Source organism: Bidens hawaiensis, unplaced genomic scaffold, assembly GCF_021521415.1.
Source record: "Bidens hawaiensis isolate Kalapana, Puna unplaced genomic scaffold, B.hawaiensis_p1.1 tig00036798_1, whole genome shotgun sequence".
Taxonomy (NCBI): Eukaryota; Viridiplantae; Streptophyta; class Magnoliopsida; order Asterales; family Asteraceae; genus Bidens; species Bidens hawaiensis.
Genome location: NW_027496426.1, coordinates 153,488 through 176,400, shown reverse-complemented (window position 1 = coordinate 176,400; position 22,913 = coordinate 153,488). Strand labels below are relative to the sequence as shown.

Here is a 22,913-nt window from a genome sequence, read left to right as displayed (position 1 = left end):
ACAAGAATCCGGCCAGAGGAGTAGACGCAGTACAACCTGACTCACTCCAGTGGACCTCATCTCTTCCCAAAGCCGCCGGTGACGATCCATTCTCTGCTTTCGCCGAATTAAATGACTTCGAAGGAGGTTCGTATTTTCTTATTTCGTTGATTGTTTAGTTTTTATCTTGTTTCAGGTGAACATATAGTCTAGGCCCACACCTTTTTCTCTCTTCCGCGCCGGCCGTTGGGACGCTGGGCAGGACAGCGCCCCACCACCAAGGGCGCCCTTTGGTGGTGTTCAGCGCCCAACGGCGCCCACCACATCATCTGACCACGCCCCATAGCGGGTGGTCTTAACAAGTGAGGGCATTCTCATTTCATTTTCCATCTTCTATCTTTATAATTACAATAAAAACATCTATCTTTCCTCTTTTATTTTTAATTAAATAATATTTTTTATACTTTTATCATTACTTTTTATCTCTACTTCACTCACAACAACTTTCAAAAATATTAAAAAATTATAGAGGTGAACAATGTGTTTCTCCAAATTTAACCATGAACAGTAACATTTTCTCTCTTCTCATCTCACAACAACTTTAAAAAAAATAGAGACTCCCTCACATTATTTGGAGAATGGAATGGGAATGCTCTAAAGGTTGGTTAAAGCGTTGTATCTAACTCATCCGTTAATTAGGGTGTTGGTTAACAAGTTTTAGAGCATTCTCAGCTTTTTCCCTATATTTGTGTGAGGAGGTTTTGTAAATTACATGGTATGGTTATGGGTGATTGTAAGTATGGGAGAGAAAAAATGTTATATGAGAAAGTTAAATTTGGGGTTTTCACTGTTCATACCGTATAATATTTTAATATTTTCTAAAAGTGGTTGTAAGTGAAAGAGAAAGAAAAGATAATGATAAAGGTATAAAAAGTATTATTTAATTAAACAGGAGAGAGAAAATGCATTGATTTTTAGTGTAATTATATGATATATATGGATATATGGTGGGGAATTGGCTGGGAATGCTCTTAACTAGCTAGTTATAGATATTGAAAGAGGTAAGAAAAGAAAAATAAAAAAGGTCTAATTGGTTGTTAGTTTTATGGTCCAACTTTTCTCGTTGATGTGTTACCGGATGTTCCATACTGTAGGTCCCTTAACGTCGCTTCACGGTGTAGCTGATGCTAAGGGTCAGGCAACTTAGTGTAACATTGAGCCACCCCACCACCACACATTCCCACCGACCAGCCTGAGGATACATGGGAATGGGGTCACTGAAGGAACTTGCTAGAGATCCAACCACCAGTGGACAACTCATCGCAAACCACCGGTAACCGCCCAACCTATATCTACCTCTCTCCTTTGCATACACAAACATATTTCTCTCTTTGTCTTGCCCTTTATCTTTCTCGACAACAACTAACCAAAATCCACTTGTCATATGTGCATCCGAAAGATTGTTATAGTGCCGGTACGAAACTTAAAATAATTTTGTCAAATTAACATATTTAAAATTAAAAAAAAAACAAAAAAGTAGCGACATTCGTATAAAGTATTAAAACAATAACATATTTTAAACAATTTTTATTTGACCTGTAAAACCCCGGGAGTTGGTAAAACCCAAACGTTGTAGCGGGATGTCGACGCGTTTTCGGTCAATATTGGTTATGTTCATAATGGTGTAAACAACGTTGGTAGAACCCAAAAATTAAATTCGCCAGATTAAGATATAAAGTTTAACATATATAAAAAATAAAAATGTTTACAATGACTAGTAACCCGTCGGTAAACACGGACGTTGGTAACCCTAGCGTTGTCGGCCTCGGATGTTGTGGCGGTAAGTCGACGCGAATTCGCGCGGTTCCAGTTGCGTTCACTACCGTAATGGAACTAAAACAAAAGACTTGGTAAAACTAGAACGTTAGTAAAACTCGAGCGTTTCGCGGTAGTTAACACAAATTCATCGGTTTTGGTTACATTCTTTGCGTACCTGAAAAAAAATGCTAAAGTTGACGTTGTTATGTTGTGGTCTCCGATCCATCATGGGTCGGGTCCGGTTTAGACGAATAGACAGAATTAGGAGATTAAGCTGTTTGAGTTTTGGCCAAGCCCATAAGCTCTAATCAGGCCTAGTTTAGTTAAAGGGTTAAACCCTAATTGTCTAGTCTATATATTCTCTCCTGTACTTGTAAGTTGGTATCACTCAATAATAAGAAAACCCTAGTTATCGACAGTGGACATGGGTCATACACCGTGACCGAACCACTTAAATCCTTGTGTCTCTTTTGTTTATTTTTCGGTTTTACTATTGTATTCGTGTTTGTGTGTGACTCCGAACCTAACAATTGGTATCAGAGCCTGGTTCTCGATTATACACACAGTTCCGCCGCCGCTGCTCCGCTGCTACAGTTCCACCGCCGCTGCTACAGTACCGCTGCCGCTGCTACAGTTCCGCCGCCGCTGATTAGGGTTCCGCAGCTGCTGGTTCGTTTTTTCTGATCAGTTTCCAGTCCTTTTATTCCTTGGGTAGTTTGGTTGTTTGCTGTAATCAAAACTCAGTTTGGATAATGGCTGAGGACGGAAAGATCAAGATTGAGAAGTTTGATGGTCAGGATTTTGGATGGTGGAAAATGCAAATTGAGGATTTGCTATGTCAGAAAGACTTAATGGAAGCACTAGAAGAGAGGAAACCGGAAAGTATGAAAGATGATGAGTGGAAGGTACTTGACAGAAAAGCCATAGCTGTTATTAGACTCTCACTAGCTAAGAATGTGGCATTCAATATTGTAAATGAAACTACCACGTATGGTCTTATGAAAGCCTTGTCAAATATGTATGAAAAGCCTTCTGCATCAAACAAGGTATTTCTGATTAGACAGCTAGTTAACACCAGAATGAAGGAAGGGGCATCTGTTACCTCTCATGTTAATGACTTCAACACTATTATTTCTCGTTTGTCTTCTGTTGATATCAAGTTTGATGATGAAGTTCAAGCGTTACTCTTGTTATCCTCGTTACCCGAAAGTTGGTCAGGGACTGTTACTGCAGTTAGTAGTTCTTCTGGGAATACTAAGCTTACTTTTGAAGGAGTCCGGGATTTGATTTTAGGGGAGGACATAAGAAGAAGGAATTCTGGTGAGACATCTAGTTCTATATTGAGCACCGAAGGGAGAGGTAGGAGAAGAGAGAAAGGTAATGGCAGGGGTAGGTCAAAGTCTAGAAGAAGAAGTCAGTCAAAGCCCAGAAAAGACATTGAGTGTTGGAATTGTAAAGAAATGGGGCATTTCAGAAACCAATGCCCTAACCCCTCAATTTCAAAAGAAAAGAAAGAATCTAAGAATGAAGTTAATCTGGCCACCGGTTCAGATGATTCACAAGGTTCAGAAGAGACTCTTATCTGCTGTGTTGAAGAATCAACAGAATCATGGATTATGGATTCTGGTGCATCTTTTCATGCCACTTATAGCACGAAGAAGATGAAGAATCTCCGAACAGGTAATTTTGGTAAAGTTCGTTTGGCTAATAATCATGCTGTTGATATCACGGGGATGGGGGATATTGAACTAAAAACTTCATTGGGCACCTCATGGACTCTAAAGGATGTTCGGGTTGTTCCTAGCCTTAGAAGAAAGCTAATTTCTATTGGGCAGTTAGATGACCAAGGATATGATGTTATGTTTGGTGGGGGTCAATGGAAAGTTGTGAAAGGGAATCTTGTGATCGCCAGAGGTAAAAAGAAGGGCACTTTATACATGGTTGAAATTCCAGCTGATGGGGTAAATGCAGTGACCAGTGGACCGAGTCAGTCTAGTTTGTGGCACCAACGACTCGGCCACATGAGTGAAAAAGGGATGAAAATGCTCGTTGCTAGAGGAAAAATTCCAGAACTGAAGAAGGTTGAATCTGAATTTTGTGAACCATGTGTTTTCGGTAAAAAGAAGAAAGTATCTTTTGTGAAGACCGGAAAACAACCGAAAGCTCAGAAATTGGAGCTTATTCACTCTGATGTCTATGGACCAACTTCAGTCTCTTCTTTGGGAGGATCGCGCTATTATGTCACCTTCATTGATGATTCGACACGCAAGGTATGGGTTTACTTTCTTAAAAATAAATCTGATGTTTTTGATACTTTTAAGAAATGGAAAACTGCTGTTGAATTGGAAACTGATTTGAAGGTGAAATGCTTGAAGTCGGATAACGGTGGTGAATACGTTAGCAAAGAATTCCGTGATTATTGTGAAGAGTACGGTATTCGGATGATCTTTACAGTCCCTGGCACTCCTCAACAAAATGGAGTGGCAGAACGAATGAACAGGACGTTAAATGAAAGGGCAAGAAGTATGAGACTTAATGCCGGGCTTCCAAAGACGTTCTGGGCAGATGCAGTTAACACTGCAGCTTATTTAATTAACCGGGGATTGTCAGTACCGCTGGGTTTCAAGACACCAGAAGAAGAGTGGAAAGGTAAAGCTGCAGATTATAAGCATTTGAAAGTCTTTGGGTGTAGCGCTTATGATCTAGTGAAAAATGACAAGCTTGATGCTAAAGCTAAAAAATATGTTTTCATTGGATATGGGTCAAACGAAATGGGCTACAGGCTTTGGGATTTAGAAAGCAGAAAAGTAGTCAGAAGCAAGCATGCAACTTTTAATGAGGCTGAGTTATACAAAGATAGAAACACTTTAAAATCAAGGGTTCAGAAAGAGCAGGTTGAATATGAAATTGATGCTCAGAAAAAGACAGTTGAGTCAGCTACCGAACCCGAGACAGAAACTGAAGAAACCACAGTTTCTGAATTTGAAGATGATGATATTGGTGGAAATGAAGAGTCAGAGGGAGTCTCTGACAGTGGGAGTTCAGAGTCTGAGGATGAACAGTCTCCACAAGAACCTGACCCGCCTCAGCACTGGGTTAGGAGGTCCACCAGAGTTTCTAAACAGCCGGTACGTTACAAACCTTCAGTTAATTATCTCCTTTTAACTGAAAATGGTGAGCCAGAGAGTTATTATGAAGCACTTAAGTTGAAAGATTCGCTCCAGTGGGAGCATGCTATGAAGGAGGAGATGAACTCTTTGAGTAAAAACCAGACATGGGTTTTAACCAAGTTTCCACCAGATAAAAGAGTTCTACAGAATAAATGGGTCTATAGAGTCAAGGAAGAACATGATGGGTCTAAACGATACAAAGCTCGTTTAGTGGTCAAGGGTTTCCAGCAAAAGAAGGGAATTGATTATAATGAAATATTCTCTCCAGTTGTGAAGATGACCACCATCAGATTGATCTTAAGTATTGTTGCTGCAGAAAATTTACATCTAGAGCAATTAGATGTTAAGACAGCATTTTTACATGGTGATCTTGACTAGGAGATCTATATGGCACAACCTGAGGGATTTCAGGTTGCCGGGAAAGAAAAATGGGTCTGCAAATTGAAGAAAAGCTTGTATGGTCTGAAGCAGGCACCTAGGCAATGGTACCTAAAGTTTGATGATTTTATGGTGAGAACTGGGTACAAGAAATGCGAGGCCGACCATTGCTGCTACTTAAAGAAGTTTAAAGGCCCATATATCATTCTACTTCTTTATGTAGATGATATGTTAATTGCAGGATATGATATGAAGGAGATTCGCAAGTTGAAGAAACAGTTGTCTGATGAATTTGAGATGAAAGATCTTGGTCCAGCCAAACAGATTTTGGGGATGAGTATATCCAGAAAGAAAGATGGCTCCATAACACTATCCCAAGAGAAATACATAGGGAAAGTGTTAGAAAGATTCAGGATGAATGATGAGAAGACTAAACCGAGAAACACACCTTTGGGAAGTCATTTCAAACTTACCAAAGACCAGTCTCCCAGAACAGAGGAAGAAAGAACAGAGATGGCTAAAGTTCCGTATGCATCTGCTGTTGGCAGTCTCATGTACGCCATGGTTTGTACACGGCCAGACATTGCTCATGCTGTCGGGGTAGTTAGTCGTTTTATGTCGGATCCGGGAAAGGAACATTGGGAAGCGGTGAAATGGTTACTCAAATACTTAAAGGGTACTTCCAGTTTGGGGTTATGTTTTAAGGGGAAGGATACAATTCTCAGGGGTTATTCAGATGCTGATCTGGGTGGATGTAAGAAGACGTTTAAAAGCACTACTGGTTATGTTTTCACAGTTGGGGGAACAGCAGTATGTTGGATGTCCAGACTTCAGAAAAGTGTTGATTTATCAACCACTGAGGCAAAATATATGGCAGCAGCCGAAGCAAGTAAAGAATTAGTATGGTTGAGAACTTTTCTTGAAGAGTTGGGAAAGAAACAGGCAGAGTTCTTCTTATATTGTGACAATGAGAGTGCAGTGAAACTTGCGAAGAATCCAGTCTATCATTCGAAGACTAAGCACATCGGGAGGAGATATCACTTTGTCAGAGATTTGATCAGTGATGGTGTTTTCAGTTTGAAAAATATCTCAGGTGCTAAGAATCCAGCAGATATGTTCACCAAGCCGGTGATGCTGGATAAGCTGAAGCTGTGCAGAGCTTCAGCAGGCCTTCAGGAATAATGTTGAGAAGGCGAAGGTAACTAGGAGGTGCAAAACCTGATGGGTTTTATTTTACATGTACAAGGCAATGCAGGTGAAGACATTTTACGTCTCCAAATGGGAGCACGTTGAAATGTTTGACGCATCCAAGTGGTGGTTTAGAGAAGATGTCTCGAAGCCCAAGTGGGAGATTGTTATGTTGTGGTCTCCGATCCATCATGGGTCGGGTCCGGTTTAGACGAATAGACAGAATTAGGAGATTAAGCTGTTTGAGTTTTGGCCAAGCCCATAAGCTCTAATCAGGCCCAGTTTAGTTAAAGGGTTAAACCCTAATTGTCTAGTCTATATATTCTCTCATGTACTTGTAAGTTGGTATCACTCAATAATAAGAAAACCCTAGTTATCGACAGTGGACGTAGGTCATACACCGTGACCGAACCACTTAAATCCTTGTGTCTCTTTCGTTTATTTTTCGGTTTTACTATTGTATTCGTGTTTGTGTGTGACTCCGAACCTAACAGACGTGACCATTGGTAGTCCGCTAATTGGACCAATGTTAGCTTTGGAGCACCTAGATTTTACATTTAATCTATAGTAATAATATTATTACTGTATTATAATAATAATAATAATAATAATAGTGTATTTTGGTAGTGATACGAAAGGGTTGCGTGTGATGGACCAAACCTCAAATGTCAATGGCATCATCGAATGGGCTTACAATGTTTCCTCAAGTGGATCATAAAAGACGTCAACTAAACGCCACTTGAGAGCACAGATAACAACGTCTATAGACAAAGACGCCATCCATATCTTCTTCTCTGTAAATAATTCAATTAATGATGCAGCCGCCAATGTTCAAGGGATGAGCCCATTGTTGTATATTTGAATTTAAATATTATAGATAGACTAGTTGAAGAGGTAGGTCCCAGCAGAACCCAGTTGGTCCCGCAAGACTCACCTTAAACAGGGACGTCTGCGCAAAGACCATCTACTCCCGCATGACCCACCATGCTCATAGAACCTTACGCGCAGTACGCAAGCTGTACACGCAGGGAAAGCCTCCCAATGGTGAAGTACCCCGCCTGTTCCCGCAGTTGCGGATACAAGCCATCAGGGAAGGCTACCCGCGGACAGCAGGGCTACACGCACAAGACAATAGATACTTCAGTAGTCACATGAAGGAATGAGCAAGGCGGGAACAATCCCTCCTAAATGAGCCAGTCTGTACGATTCTGAAAGATCTTCTGTACTATACCTACCAAGGTATGGATAGGACAGACGATCTGACCAGAACAACCCATGAGCCAATCACAGGGTGACAGCTCACCGACAACAGTGCGAGGAGGAGCACCCTCTAGTACTGTTTGTCACTATTAGCCGCTGCCTACTCACCAACCCTTACTGTAGGACGTGCGCAGCCTACAGTTGGTGAAATAGTGTTACTGTTGGCCGTAACCTATTCACCAATCAGCATGGCCTGCGTATAATCCACAGTAGGTAGGACGTGCATAATCTACAGTTGGAGGAATAGTGCAGCCGACATACTTACTGTTGGCCGTAATCTATCCACCAACCAGTATGGCCTGTGTATAGTCCACTGTTGGTAGAACAGGAATACTATTCAGCCGGCTGTACCTTCTAGGAAACCTACCTTCGGCTATAAATACTCCAACATCTTGGAATGGTAAGATCATCTGCTATCCAGTTATCTAGCAATCTCTTAATATACACTTATATTCAGAGCAACCTAGTCTGATTCTCACGCCGGAGGGTGGTCACAAGGAGGAACCCCCCCCCTCTCAGTGACGAGCTTACGGTGTTTGTTTTGCAGGTCTCCTGAAGAACAGCCTTCTCAGCTAGACCTCATCCGTGGGAAACATTACTTAACCCCCAGATTATCTATAATCTGTACAGGGTCACTTAGTGTTTCTTCATTGGCGCCATCCGTGTATAAAAGCTAGAACTACTTTAGTTTTTTCACAATTTCTGAAGAAATGGTTAACGTTACTCCGGTTCAAAGGCCAGTAACCGACCAAGAAACCCCGGTAACAACCCCAGCAACTGGGGGGAACACCGGCGGTTATACAATCCTTACGAACACTACCCCGACTACCCAAGCCGGGGCAAGTGGAGTAAATATTCCATTGGGGTTCTCCGATACCCAACTGGAAAAACGAACGAAGGTTCCTCGCCAAACACTAGATCAAGTGAAGGCGTGGGCCGAAGCACGGCAAAGAGAATTCCAAGCCGAATTGGACGAACGCTTGCGTTCAGTTCAACAGGCTGACGAATTCGCCAGTACTCGCCAACACCTCAATATGAGCAGTGACTGCGAGTACTCAGACGACGAGTTGGAGTCCGACACCGACGCGAACCCTCGCCATAAGGCGAAAGGGAAGCGTAAGGAAACAGACGTCCAACCAAAAAGGAATTTTGGGGAAGCCTTTAAACCAATCGTGGAGAGAAACCCGCGTGACTTTTCCAAAACCTTTAGACCAACTGCTACAAATGCAGGGAAGTCAAAGTTCGCAAGGGACATTGCGGAAGCAATCGCCCCGAGAAGTGCCAAACAAATGTCCAACATTGGCACTTACGATGGTCTATCCGACCCAGACGACCATTTGAACAGGTTCATTGCGGGGGCTACCGTCAGCAACTGGACGGAACCCACGTGGTGCTACATGTTCCAGATGACTCTGGTCGGAGCGGCCAGGGCATGGTTCGATCGTTTACCGATCCACCACATATATGACTGGGCGGACTTTCAGAACAAGTTCAGCCAGCATTTCAGCCAACAGAGGAAGTACACTGAAGAGCAGTGGACGATCCTTAACTGCGTGAGAGAGGAGGATGAATCTCTACTAGACTTCATCACTCGCTTCAACTCCAAAAAGCTTAGTCTCGGCAACATAAGTGAAGATCTGGTTCGCGCCGCCTTCATCCAAGGCGCCGAATACCCAGAACTTATCCGCACATTGACGGGTAAGGATGGCATGCCATCAACTTGGGATGCCATCATGACGGCGGCAAAGCGCTTTGCCGAGACGGAAAAGCAACTGGGAAGAGATCTTCCCCAGAGTACACACCTCTACACGCAGAGGACTAGAGAGAACAATGTCCGGATCGCCCGGCAGAACAAAAAGAGGAGGCTAGGTATTTGGCAGTCAAGGGTAAACTTTGACACCTCATCCAGCTCTCGCCCTCTTGTTGGCGGAAGGGACAACACACACCCTTCAAACCGAAAACACCGGTGGACGCCACTCACGAAGAGCGTCACGGAGATATTTGCCACGGAAAAATTGCCATGGCCTAAAGCCCCATTGATCCGGCAGAAACCTAATGCGGATCAAAGCAAATCCTGTGATTTCCACGGGACAAAGGGTCATGGTACTGAAGAGTGCACATCCTTGAAGGATATTATTGAGACATTTGTCAAGGACGGAAGGCTTGCGCATCTTGTGGCATCGATCAGGAAGGGAGGAAGGAATGACAACCGGTACAGAGGTAACGGACGAAAGCCCGTCGATATCAGCATCAACATGGTTCATGGCAAGGTCAGAGGAAGAAAAAGACGGGTGGCAGAACCATGCGCGTGGAAGGAAGCTGAGGTGCGCTTCCCGCGAGTGCCAGGAGGCCCCAGCAAAGAAGGCCCCATCGTCATCAGAAGCCAGCTGGGGCACTACATCACTTCACGCACTCTTGCTGACAACGGCGCTTCGTCGACAGTGATGTACAGACAGTTCTTTGATAAGCTGGATGATGAAGACAAAGAACGCTTGGAAACGGTCTACGCTTCAATGGAAGGGTTTGACGGAAGTACAGAAACACCCCTGGGTATCCTATCTTTCCCCGTTACTCTTACTGATGGGAATCATTCACGCACAGAAGACGTGGATTTTGTCGTAATGAAAAAGCCACATCATACGTACGACATCCTATTCGGAAGAGACGGGATGGCAAGATTCAACGCCGTGGTATCTTCAGTCCATGGCATGATGGGATGGCCAACAGCTGAGGGTGTAGCAATGATCTCTGGCATTCCCCAGGTATGCATTGCATCTGTTTCATCTAAACCCAAACCGAAAAAGGCTAAACCAACCATCACTGAACCAGAAAAATGGGCCTTCAATGGCAAATACCCCGACCAGGCCGTTACCATTGGACCAACAATCGTTGATCCCACCCGCACCTTACTCAAACGCTTACTGCAGAAAAACGCTGACATCTTTGCGTGGGCACCAGCTGACATGACTGGTGTACCCCGAAGTAAGGCGGAGCATAAGCTCAAATGCGATCCGGCTGTTACGCCAATCGTACAAAAGCGCAGAGTAATGGGGCCTGAACAAACTAACGCGTGTAGAACCCAAGTCAAGGAACTCCTTGACGCAGGCATCGTACGCGTTAGTAGATATCAAACATGGGTTGCAAATCCCGTAATGGTACCGAAGAATGACAAACAATGGCGCATGTGCATAGATTTCAAAGATTTGAACAAAGCATGCCCCAAAGATTGTTATCCGTTACCAGAAATTGATCTCAAAGTGGATTCGTTGGCACCATTCCGCCTTAAATGCTTCTTGAATGCGTATAAGGGGTACCACCAAATCCACATGGCCATTGATGACCAGGACAAAACCGCATTTCGAACGCCCGATGGTACATTTTGTTATAAAATGATGCCATTCGGACTTAAGAATGCAGGGTCCACGTACCAACGACTAATGGACAAAGAGTTTCATGCCCAAATCGGGAGAAACTTGGAAGTCTATATGGATGATTTGGTCATCAAAAGCCTCGAGCCTGAGGCGATGTTGAAAGACATTGAAGAAACTTTCAACACGCTCCGAAAGATAAACATGAAGCTCAACCCGAGCAAGTGTTCATTTGGGATGGAAGAAGGGAAGTTCTTGGGAGTCATTGTTACTAAAGATGGCTTTAGAGCGAACCCTGAAAAGGTCGAAGCCATTGTTAAAATGGAATCACCTACCACCATCAAACAGGCTCAGATACTGAATGGACGACTAGTCGCACTTAATCGCTTCTTGGCAAACCATGCAGATAAGTCGTTTCCTTTCGTGTCAACATTGAGAAACTGCTTGAAGAAAACGCACTTCCGCTGGACACCAGAAGCGGAAGCAGCTTTTCAGGAGATTCGGTCACGCCTGATCGAACTCCCAACACTTACAGCACCACAAGCGGGAGAGGAGTTAATCCTATACCTTTCCGCAACAGATAGAGCAACCGGGGCAGTCCTGCTAGTAGAACGAAAGGGCATCCAGATGCCAATCTATTATGTTAGCCGTGTACTAACAGACGTAGAAACCCGGTACTCTACCCTCGAAAAATTAGTCTTAGCACTTATACATGCTTCACGCAGGTTAAGACGATATTTCCAGGGCCACCCAATCACCATTCTCACCAACTTCAAACTCTCAAACGTTCTAGGCAAACCCGAATTATCGGGACGTCTAGCCAAATGGGCAATTGAATTGGGAGAATATGCAATTAAGTACAAGCCAAGACCAGCCATAAAAGGCCAGGTCCTGGCCGATTTTATTGCAGAAGTCCCCGCTTCGCGGGAGAAAGAGTGCCAGGAGGAGGCTCAACCCTCCCCAGCACAGGACGTCAATGATGTCTGGCGACTCTATACTGATGGAGCAGCCAGTAACGAGGGTTCAGGCGCAGGGTTAAAATTAACCAACCCAGCGGGCCAAGAATATACTTACGCTATTCGGCTGGACTTTCCAAGTACGAATAACGAAGCCGAATATGAAGCATTCTTGGCCGGTTTGAGAATTGCGCGTAAGATGGGAGTGAAAAACTTGGAAGCCCACGTGGATTCCATGCTGGTGGCCAACCAAATAAATGGAACATACACGGCTGTGAACGACACCATGGCCCTGTACCTCGCCCAGGCAAAAACCCTTATGCGTGATTTTAGTGATTGTAAAGTCATACATGTCAAGCGCAGCGAAAACAAATCTGCGGATGCGTTAAGCAAGCTTGCATCACTAGCCTTCACCCACCTGGGAAAGGACATCCGCATTGAACTCCTCGAAGCGCCATCAGTCCCGCACAAGGAAATTTGTGTCATCCAGACCAGTACAGAAACGTGGATGACACCAATAATAAATTACCTTGCAGCAGGAATACTACCAGAGTCAAAAACACAGGCAAGAAAACTACGCTGTAAAGCACTGAATTATCAACTCGTCAATGACATCCTTTACAGACGTAACTTTCTTGGCCCACTCTTGAGATGCGTGGACAACCAAGATGCCAACTACCTCCTAAGGGAAGTACACGAAGGCATCTGTGGGGTACACGCAGGTCCCCGCGCTGTTGTAGCCAAGCTAAACAACGCGGGATACTTTTGGTCGGGGATGCATACGGATGCACTGGCATACATCAGAAAATGCAGGTCTTGCCAGCTTTACGCACCTAACACGCATCGCCCGAAAAACGAACTGGTTCCAGTCACTTCTTCGTGGCCATTTCAGAAGTGGGCCATCGATGTGACAGGCCCATTTCCTACAGCAGCAGGAAATGTTCAGTTCCTAGTGGTAGCCATCGACTACTTCACCAAGTGGATAGAAGCAAAACCTTTAGCCCAAACAACCGCAAAGCATATCAAAAAATTTATTTGGGAATTTATAATTTGTCGTTTTGGACTTCCACAGAATTTGGTGAGCGATAACGGCACCAACTTTGCTGACAAAAAGCTACAACAGTGGCTAAAAGAACTTCAAATCACCCACACCTTTACCTCAGTGGCACACCCGCAAGGAAATGGTGAGGTGGAAAGAGCAAATAAAAGCATCGTCGAAGGCATAAAGAAAAGACTCTTGAAACACAGATCCGGCTGGGTGGACGAGCTTCCGCACGTCCTTTGGGCAAACAGAACGTTGAAGAAGGCCAGTACGGGAGAAACCCCGTTCAGCCTCACTTATGGCACTGAAGCCATGGTCCCGGTCGAAATTGGTCTACCCTCACCAAGGGTCTTGAGTCAGCCAGAAGACAATGATGCGGAAAGACGGTTGGATCTTATGCTAACCGAGGAACGCAGAGACTTAGCCGCAGTGCGTGAAGAGAACTACAAACGACAAATGCAAAAGTACTACAACACGCGGGTAAAACTCTGCAACTTCAAGGAAGGAGACTACATACTGCGTAACAACGAGGCTTCGAACCAAGAACGCCCAGGAAAGTTGGCCCCGATCTGGGAAGGGCCATACGTTATCAAACAGGTTCTGGGAAAGGGCGCATACCGGCTCGAAAGGCTCGATGGCACTCCCATCCCAAGAACATGGAATGGAGCTCAATTACGCAAATGTTATATGTAGATCAATTCCAAAACTTGTAAAGAAAAGGCCAAGAGCCACTTCTAATGGAAATGATTCTCCTTTCATAATGTGTTTACCTTTATCCTTATGAACTCCCCACTGGTGCCGGTATTTACCGCATAAATGAGGAGAAGTAAGTCGTTGCGTGTGGAAGGCGGCAAAACCCGCATAAACACAACGTTAAAAATAAGGGAAACCTACACGCAGGTATGATGTAAGTAAAGTTTAGCCATCTTTGTAAGTGCAAGTGACGGTCTTATCCGCACAATCACAAATAAGGAAGCAAAACTTCAAACTATCATCTACCACGTTCAAAGGTTATCCGAAAAAAAAAAAAAAATAATAATAATAATAATACTTAGAAATAAGGATAAGGAAAACCTACACGCAGGTCAGGTATGGGTAAAGTTTAGCCATCCTACCAAGTGCAAGTGACGGTTCAACCCGCACAATCACGAAAGAGGAAGCAAAACTTTAACCCACTATCAACCACGTTCAAAGGTTAACTTATCCTAAATACTTAGAAATTTCGAGGAAAAATGAGGAAAACCTACACGCAGGTCAGATGAAGGTTAAAGTTTAGCCATCCTACCAAGTGCAAGTGACGGTTCTACCCGCACAATCACGAAGGAGGAAGCGAAACTTTAACCCATCATCAACCACGTTCAACAGGTTAACTTATTCTAAAAAACTTGGAAAATTGCTAACTTAAACTAAGTCATGAGCTTATAAAGCAAGGAATCCAAAGAAGGAAATAACAATCTTATCCGCAAAAAGATTTATATTTCAATGATATATTACAAGAATGGCCGGGTTACTACCCGCCTGAAAGAGTAAATCTATACAAGTCTATCTTAGCAATGGAAAGGGATCTTCAGGATCAAGCTTCAGGGCCGCTTCCACTTGGACGCGCTCCGTCAGAAGAACGGGGTGGTTCGAGGAACGCTTTGAGGACAGCTAACCCATCATCAGCAGCAGCTACTTCGTCCACCTTTTCCACCACTGGATGCGGGAAGGCGGCGTATTGGTTCAATGCTTGGTCATAAATGGCTTCGGTATCCACATCGAACAAAGGGAAGTTGGAAGGCGGGACGCCTTTCTCAACAAACCCTAGACCAAGCAGAAAGCCGGCCTTTTCCCCATCCTCATGAGAAGCGTTGAGGGCTGCGGTCATAGCATCATCGTAAGAGGTCTCTGAAAAGACCCGACGCACAACCTACAAAGAAAAAAATACAAGTATTAGAACCTTTTCTTACAAAAGAAAAGCGAGAAGATAAAGCTAAACATACCTGAGGCAACGCTTCTCGAAGAAGCCATTGGAGGGCAGCTTGAGCTTCGTTATGGGCGCGTTCGGCTTCGCTCTTGTTAAGGTTGGCAAGTAAAACTTCCTTTGCGGCAGCCTCTTCGACGCCCTTAAGCTTCCGCTCGGTGTGGTCAAGCACCCCTCTTTGGTCCAAGATTTCCTGGAGTTTCTTGGCATCTTCCATTGCCAAGGCATCATGAGCGCGTTGGAGAGCCTCTAATTTGGCCTTGAGCTCCTCATTCTCCACACGCAAAGGCTCAGCAACGGCTTCAGCCTTGGCAGCCCTCTCGGTTGCGTTTCGCGCAGTCTCCCTGGCCAGCCGAAGCTTTTCATTCACAGCTTGGGCAGCCTTGGAGCGGGCCTCGAGTCGCGCCTGAACTTCAACCTCGAGGGCCTTGAAGGCCTTCTCCTTGTCGGCGGCAGCTGCCGCCAGCTGTTGGTTCTCCTCCCGGAGAGCACGCGCCTCAGATACGTCCTTGGCGCGAGCTGCTTTCAACTTGTCGTTTTCACGACAAAGCAGCTCGACGCGCGGCTGCATCCGGGCTTGGAGAACCCGAAGCTCATTGGTTAGCCTACCCTCCTGGTAGCTAGCCATGGCTTCCCCCAACGCACCATGAGGAGCAGCGTGGCGAGCCCAGTCCACGCACTCCACAGGGGTACGAAGGGTTGTTCCTCGGCGTATGTTCCATCGCGGAACATACACTTCATTGGAATCCGACACTGCAAAAGAAACAAAGGCAGTAAGGAAAAGATGATAAAAAACATAAGGGAAAAAGAAAGGAACCCTACGCACCTGTAGGGTCAATGACAGGCCGATAGCCGCCAAACCCATCACCTGAACCTAAAGGAAATCCATCCAACAGGTCAGGCAGACGGGAAGGGGGCAAAGATCGGCGGGAAGCCCTGCGCGTACCTGATGGTCCGGCCGTAGGTGCCGGTGGCGCGGGCATGGTGGCAGCCGCCGTGGTCGCCGTTGTGGTCGCCGCCTCCTCAGCAGCAGCAGTAACCGCCGGCTCCGTGAAGGATGCTGTAAAAATCGCACTCACGGCCGGCGGTGACGTCATCTCGGCCGGAACAGTTGGCTCAAAGGAACGAGCAACTGGACCAGCGGATGCAGGCGCAGGCGCCTGGGTCGACGCCTCAGGAAGGCTGACCGAGCCTACCGTCATTGGCGGGGAGGTACTCCCCTGCGCTTCACCCCGGAATGCGTCAACATCCACGCCTGCACAAAGAAGAAAGTGTTAGATAAATTTAAGAAGTAATAAATCTGCAAAGACATTATGATTGTACTTACGGGTTTTCTTGACCCTGAACGTACGGACGGGCGGGGAGGAACCCGATGGAGCCGGCCTCTTGGTACCGGTCACCGTCGTCTTCGTTGGTTCTCCGGAGGTAACGGTCGTAGCCTCCGGAACAGTGGTCTTCTCACCACCGGGCTTCCCCGCCACCTCTTCACTATCTGACTCCGAGTCAGATAGAACCACCGGACCAGCCGTGGAGGCCTTCTCCTTCCCTTTCCCGCCGGCAGCAGCTTTCTTCTTCCGCACCAATGGAGGAGCATCTGAGGATTCCTCAGAAGAAGACAGGTCAAGAATTCCAACAGCGGGTACAGCATTAAGAGATTGAGGAAAGAATATCGCCTTACCTGGCCGCCGGTGGCTCAGGATCTCGTGGCCCAGCGGATAGACCTCCACAAAACGATCCGCCGTTTGCTCCAGGATGGGCAACTCGCCCTCGTCCAGAGCACGAGTACCCATCCGCGCGGGACCGTCGGCTTCCCGCGGGAACAGAAGCGACTCCAAATTATTTCCCTCTGAAAGAAAAGAAACAGTTAGAAGACAAACTTGTATCAAAAAGAAAGACAAGACATACCATAGGGAATAGAGTTCAAACCGTATTCGAGAAGGATGGGAACCTGAGACGCATCCTTCCACACCCGGCTCATCCCTAACATGACCATCCCGGACTCCGCAAACCGGTAAACCGGAGATTGGATCCGGGATATCTTCGAAAACCATTCCGCCTCCTGGTAGTTGGGGGCGTGAAGGCTCGGTATCGCTTGGCCATTTTTAAACTTCATGGCAAGGGGGATGGCGCGGGCAGAAATGTAGAAGAATTCCTGCTTCCACGCGCGAAGACTGCGCTCGGTGTCGCAAATCTTCAGACCCTTAATACGGGTCGTCAAGGTGTACCACCCCTGGATGCACCTCCAGGTATAGAAGGTCATCAGGCGGTCCACATGGGGCTCGATGCCCAAAATCCGGCACACCCACTCAAAATGGCGAATCTTGGCGATCGCCATGGGGTGCAGCTCGGTCAAATGAACACCGTGCCTCTCAAGGACACGGTAAACAAATTTTGTCAACGGGAATCTAAGATTCCCATAGACAAAAAATGCAGCATAAACCCCGATCTTGCCTCTGGGGGCATCATACACGGTCTGGTGGGATTCAGGAAACTCAGGCTCGAGAATATCGAGCATGAACTTCCTGACAACATACCGGTACTGATCGCCGGGCAGAGCACACTGGCACTCGCCAGCAGTACCCCTGTCGTCAGCTATAGCTTCAGCATCACGAGAAGACATCTTGCAGAGAAAGAAGAGAACGATTTCGAGAGAATGCTCGATTGAATAAAGGAGTATTCGCCGGAAATCGCCTTAAAGATGAAGAGAAGAGTGAAAAGTGTGAATTGCAAAGTAACCCTCTCCCCCTTTATATAGTAATCGCAATTAATGCGGTGAAATTAATGCGGAGGAGAGAGAAATCGAATGTGCAATGAAACTATGACACGTGGCAAAAAGCAAGCTGGCAACAGCTGTTGACAGGACGCGTGCCAAGTAATTTCGCGGCCACGTGCCCGAAAAATCGTGCCCACGCGCCTGAAAAAGCGACTGAATGACCATGTTCTATCACGTCACCATAACTTCCTGCACGTCCTGACACAGTCAGAAGAAACCGTCGCACGACGTTTCAGATGTCTGGACTGTTCTTATCCTTACCAACCTTTCGAATTTCAAAATTCAAAATTCAAAAAGATTCAAAAGTAAGCGGGAAAATACCCCTTACCTTGGCAACCAAGTAACCATAAGACGGATGCGGGTACAGTGTTAAGGCAAAACCCTTCACATACCTAGCACCCGCAGGGAATTGACGCCAGAGGTACCTTGAAAGTAAAGTAACTGTAAGACGAGCGCGGGTACAGTGTCAAGGCAAAACCCTTCACATACCTAGCGCTCCGCAGGGAATTGAAACCAAGAAGGATCTTTTGGGCAATGCTTGTGGAAACGGAAATAACATCCCCGCATAGCGGGAACGTCGAGAAATACATTGTTTTGAGGCTCCAGGATGGAATTGGTGGTTTAAACATAATTGATCACTATGTTCAAAACCACTAAAACCTCAAGGAGAATCCACACAAGTGAGACTCAACGCTCCTGACTTGCGAGAAGGTTACATACCTTCCCGCATCATACCCAAAGATCAAGCAAAAAAATCGGGAATTTTTGCAAGTGACATTAGGAAATCCGCGGGAAGAATCCCCACGGAGAACCTTAAAAACTAAAAACCTTTTCAAAACCCCTTGCTTAAAGTCCAAAAGTTCACCTCACTTTATTGAACATTCATGAGAAGAACATTGGACTGGGGGGACTTGAAGAGGTAGGTCCCAGCAGAACCCAGTTGGTCCCGCAAGACTCACCTTAAACAGGGACGTCTGCGCAAAGACCATCTGCTCCCGCAGGACCCACCATGCTCATAGAACCTTACGCGCAGTACGCAAGCTGTACACGCAGGGAAAGCCTCCCAATGGTGAAGTACCCCGCCTGTTCCCGCAGTTGCGGATACAAGCCATCAGGGAAGGCTACCCGCGGACAGCAGGGCTACACGCACAAGACAATAGATACTTCAGTAGTCACATGAAGGAATGAGCAAGGCGGGAACAATCCGCCTAAATGAGCCAGTCTGTACGATTCTGAAAGATCTTCTGTACTATACCTACCAAGGTATGGATAGGACAGACGATTCTGACCAGAACAACCCATGAGCCAATCACAGGGTGACAGCTCACCGACAACAGTGCGAGGAGGAGCACCCTCTAGTACTGTTTGTCACTATTAGCCGCTGCCTACTCACCAACCCTTACTGTAGGACGTGCGCAGCCTACAGTTGGTGAAATAGTGTTACTGTTGGCCGTAACCTATTCACCAACCAGCATGGCCTGCGTATAATCCACAGTAGGTAGGACGTGCATAATCTACAGTTGGAGGAATAGTGCAGCCGACATACTTACTGTTGGCCGTAATCTATCCACCAACCAGTATGGCCTGTGTATAGTCCACTGTTGGTAGAACAGGAATACTATTCAGCCGGCTGTACCTTCTAGGAAACCTACCTTCGGCTATAAATACTCCAACATCTTGGAATGGTAAGATCATCTGCTATCCAGTTATCTAGCAATCTCTTAATATACACTTATATTCAGAGCAACCTAGTCTGATTCTCACGCCGGAGGGTGGTCACAAGGAGGAACCCCCCCCCCCCCTTCTCAGTGACGAGCTTTCTGTGTTTGTTTTGCAGGTCTCCTGAAGAACAGCCTTCTCAGCTAGACCTCATCCGTGGGAAACATTACTTAACCCCCAGATTATCTATAATCTGTACAGGTCACTTAGTGTTTCTTCACTAGTCATATAGTTTGTTACAAATTACAAATATCATATCAAGATTGTGGCCAGCAGAAAAATTTCCAACGTCAGTGTCTTTTTACAATTTACAAATATTTATTATATCAAACTTGTAGCCAACAGATAGATATTCAGTAGTCGATAGAAACAGGATCACCCAATTGCAGTAACATGTTGAACGTTGATTATGTCTATAAATATTCAGTCCATTTTCAAGTTCAATTCATTCATCTTATACTTTTCGGTTCCAAACCAATTCAAAAGAAATTTCATGAATCGTTTTCAAGATCTCCTCATGATATTGCACTTCAGTGCTTTATTCGAGTTCCTTTCAATCAATTTCACTCTATGCGATCCGTATGTAAGGCGTGGAAAACCGAGGTTGATTTCCGGAGCTTCTCCGGCTCCGGAAGTCCACAGGAAAAGCTCAATCTCTCGTGGTTCTTTCTCAGGCGAAGAAGGTGAACCCAGAAGGTAAAATGAAGCGTTTGGATGCTCCAATGTACCGGTTGGTGGTGTTGGAGCCGGAAACAGGTAGATGGTCGGAGATGCCGTGTTTATCGGAGTTTTCAAACGGATTGCCGTGTTTTGCGGGATGGTTGCTGTCGGGACGGAGCTTGTTGTTATGGGCGGGTACGGCCCAAGGACTTGGGACTGTCTTAATTCGGTTTTTATATTGATTTTCTCTCGTCCACGTGGCGCCGTGGTGCTGACATGCTGGTGGGCCCGTATCATTTTTTGGTTGTGTTGGCGACGGTAATCGGACGGTGTTTGTTGCCGGTGGGCATGATCTCGAGAAAAACGCGCTTAAATCTGTATGGGCGTACGACCTGGCGAATAACAACTGGACCCAGTTAACCTGACATGGCAAAAGAGCGTGACGAGTGTGAATGCTTGTTCTATTGTGGTAAGTTACACGTCATCAGCGGGTATTCAACAAGCATACAAGGTCAATTCCACCAAAGCATAGAGGTATATGACACGTCAACTAGAAAGTGGTCAAAACGCAATGACGTGTTATCAGAGACCACGCACACTCCCGACATTTATGTCGAAGGTACTGATAAGAAACTATATACATGTCATGCTAATGACGTGGTCATGCTAAAAGATGACACTTGGCAATTTGTTGCAAGACTACCTGTTGAGGTGACAAGCATGTCTTACCTAGTATTGTTCCTAGGGCATCTCTTGTTGATCGGTACACCAAAATATGGCGAGCCTAGTAATGCTTATAAGATGGACTTAAATGAGCGTGTATGGACGAAAGTGCACATACCGGTCGAGTACTCTGGTCATGTTGAGTCTGGTTGTTGTTTGATTATTTGAGTTATGAATGATAGAATATTAAAATTGTATATATATCAAAAGATTAAAGTGTAGTCTCGGTAGAGCTTCAACAATAAAGTTATACAAGTTCTTATATAAGATGTAGCGAGCTCTAGTATTAAGATAAATATGAAAAATAATTAACCTTGTGAGTTTGTATTTGTTACAGCTCATTTAATATGAAAAAAGTGAACAATACTAGATTTTAAAGACAAAGTTCATGTGTTTATGGAGTTCTCATTGCAACATTTGACAAAAACTAACAAAAATATTTGTCTAATACATAATATATTTAATTAAACGGATCATCACAACTCGAACCTTCAAGTTGACTTTGACTTTTGTTGACTTAAATGTATTTATAACATTACGCTACAAATTTAGGCATAATTATCTCATTCTTAGACAATTTTATAAACGTTTTGTAACATATATAGACCCTTGTCAAAGTCTTGTATTTTTCGTGCTCGTCACATCAAGCATACGTGATTTTCACTTTAGCAAGCTTTAGTCTCAATTTCAACACAACAATTGTTGTAAAAAAAATTTGAAGCACTAGCTATAATGGTGCGTCAACAAAAATTCCTTATATGAATTGCATGATGAGTATTTATATGTTGCATAAACTGAAAAATATATATTTTGTGTTATTATGTTTAGTTATTGTTTACTCTATTTGCAGTATAAGTATATGTTTGTTTTTGCTTAATAGATTTGCAATGACCTTATGTACATCAAGACAGTTTGCTTTTAAAAAAAAAATCTAAAAATTGCTAATATCAAACTTTTTCACATCCTACCAACACCTACAATCCAACATCACCACCAGCCACTGTGCGCCACAACCACCACCGTCCACCACCACCCCACCGTCCATCACCCCCCACCGCCACCGTCCATCACCACCACCATCCACTACCACCACCCATCGTCTGCCACCACCGCCATCCACCATCACCTTCCATCACCACCACCACCACCACCCACTGTCTGCCACCATCATCGTCCACTACCACCACCCACCACCCCACCATCCGTCACCACCATTGTTCACCGTCTACCAGCACCACCGCCCAACGTCCTCCACCACCACTACTACCGAGAAGCAAACTAAGCCAAATAAATCCACACCAAACCTTTTGTGAACCAAATATGTATATTATAACCTACAATTTACCATTATTTTCATATTTGAACACATAATACTAAATTGCAAAAAAAGTTTTATCAATTTAAGTCCTTAAGCTCGTATCTTTAATTCACTAATCATAGCAATATAAAGTTTAGTAATTTTATATGAACAAAACATAATCATATCACTTAAAAATCCATATTCTTATTTTATTCATTATCATCACAACATGCCAAACTTAGCATTTTCAAAGATGTCATATATTCCTTTAAAATATTCTTGCATGAATACCTAATCATGTGTGATAGTTTCAACTCAATTCATCAAGTATCCCGTTCAAGTATATGCATGTCCATCTAGCATGTATTTTATCAAACAAATTCATCGTATATGTATGTTCAAGAATCTCATAATTAATCAATCAACTAGGGTTTTATAAGTGTTTAATCAATAAAGTTTCTAGTTATGGTAACTTTCCTAAATTCAATGATTTCATTTAGTTCAAACTTTCAAATGTAATCATGTATGATTCTTATTTATCTCATGAACTAGTTTGACAAAGTTTCATGCAATCTATTATGCTATTTGATTTTAGATCTTTCTATAAATCAAGTTA

The 22,913-nt window shown here is 44.6% G+C and overlaps 1 pseudogene; it reads left to right on the top strand.

Annotated features, from left to right (window-relative positions):
• Positions 1-20,700: 20,700 nt before the first annotated feature.
• Positions 20,701-21,165, top strand: LOC143588835 (F-box/kelch-repeat protein At1g15670 pseudogene; annotated as a pseudogene).
• Positions 21,166-22,913: the final 1,748 nt, after the last annotated feature.